Source organism: Nematolebias whitei, chromosome 6 (genome assembly GCF_014905685.2).
Source record: "Nematolebias whitei isolate Nwh7 chromosome 6, NemWhi1, whole genome shotgun sequence".
Lineage (NCBI taxonomy): Eukaryota > Metazoa > Chordata > Actinopteri > Cyprinodontiformes > Rivulidae > Nematolebias > Nematolebias whitei.
In genome coordinates, this window is record NC_056503.1 from 50,903,326 (window position 1) to 50,905,076 (window position 1,751).

Genomic DNA, 1,751 nt, shown 5'->3' on the forward strand with positions numbered 1-1,751 from the left:
TCTACAGACACTTCATCTACAGACACTTCATCTACAGACACTTCATCTACAGACACTTCATGTACAGAAGAAAACAACATTTTATTTTTGATACAAACACAAGTCAAACTTTGTTTTGACACCTTCTGACCTGAAGAACTGTTGAGATCTATTAAAACTTTAAGATACTTGTTTTATGATAAAAGTTGAACTATGAAGTCAGCTGGTACTCTGTAGCTGGTGTCATCATTTTCCTGTTCCAGCAACCCGTACACGGCTGCAGACCAGTCTGGAGCAGGAACATGTTTACAGCCTGTTCACTTTGTGGAGAATGTTAGAAATGTGTCTGAACTGCCTCAAGTCACGGATCAACACGCGCAGTACTTCCAGCACACAAAGTACCTCCAGTACACACAGTACTTCCTGCACACAAAGTACCATTAGTACTTCCAGTACACACAGTAATTCCAGCACACAAAGTACTTCCAGCACACTTTGTACTTCCAGCTCACAAAGTACCTCCAGCACACAAAGTACTTCCAGTATATTCTTCCCCTCAGAGTTGTGAGTTCAGAAGGTTTTGGAGGAAACTGTTGTTGTTGTTGTTGTTGTTGTTGTTGTGTATGCAAATATTTGAAACGCAGCAGAAATACTACGGTTTTATTCCAATAAAAATTGTGTAAACATGACCTAAAGGAAATATTTAGTTCCTTCAGCGGTCATAATGTTCTGGCTGATGTAAATTCTGAAGACCAGCTATAAATTCAGACTTTGTCAAAACTGACTCGTCACATTCTGAACTTTAGTTTTTTAAATTCTACTTGAAAACCAACAAGTATTTCTGATGTGTAGCACTAAGATGTCATGCTGAACGTTTTTATTTGGACCTGACTGAACGTTGGTTCTGCTCAGGGAGCAACACGGGCATCGGGAAGTCCACGGCTCTGGAGCTGGCCAAGAGGGGAGCCCGAGTGATCCTGGCCTGTCGCAGCCGGGAGAGAGCCGAGGCTGCAGCCTTCGACATCCGCAGGGTGAGCTGCTGCTCACTGCTGCTCACTGCTGCTCACTGCTGCTCACACCTGTTCAGTAATTCATCAGGAGCCGGGTTCTTAACAACAAAACAGGAGCTAAAATCAACAAAAACTGTAGCTAAAAGAAGCGTAACAGTGTAGAAAAACTAAAATTTGCTGGGCTGTAGTAAAAGAACCCTAATACCCCAAAAATCTAGGGAAAAAGTAAAATAAGTAAACAAGTACCTAAAGCTAGCACACCACAGCTAAAAGGTAAAAGCAGCAGAGCAGCAGCTAAAAGAACCATCAAAACAAGCCAAATAGAAAAAGTTTATTCAAGTTGATGTCAGAGAACGTTTCAAAGATAATCCATATGAGAAAACACAGAACCTCTTGAATTAGTTTTTAAAATAAAGGGAAGTACTTCAAAAAGCACAAGTTACAAGTACTAAAATTCAGAGCACAGTATTACGTGAAAGTTAAAATTACTCTAAACATGCAGAAGTGTTTTGATAGTAAAAAACACAATGTAGAAAACTATGAACAGTGAAACATGCTAATTTCTAATACTGGTACCACAGTAAATACTGATACTACTTTAAATGCTGATAATACTGTAAATACTGATACTACAGTAAATACTGATACTACAATAAATACTGATACTACAGTAAATACTACAGTAAATACTGATACTACAGTAAATACTGATACCACAGTAAATACTACAGTAAATACTGATACCACAGTAAATACTGATAC

The 1,751-nt window shown here is 38.7% G+C and overlaps 1 pseudogene; it reads right to left on the reverse strand.

Annotated features, from left to right (window-relative positions):
- The window catches only part of LOC119411051, a 6,594-nt pseudogene that overhangs the window by 2,839 nt on the left and 2,004 nt on the right, over positions 1–1,751 (reverse strand).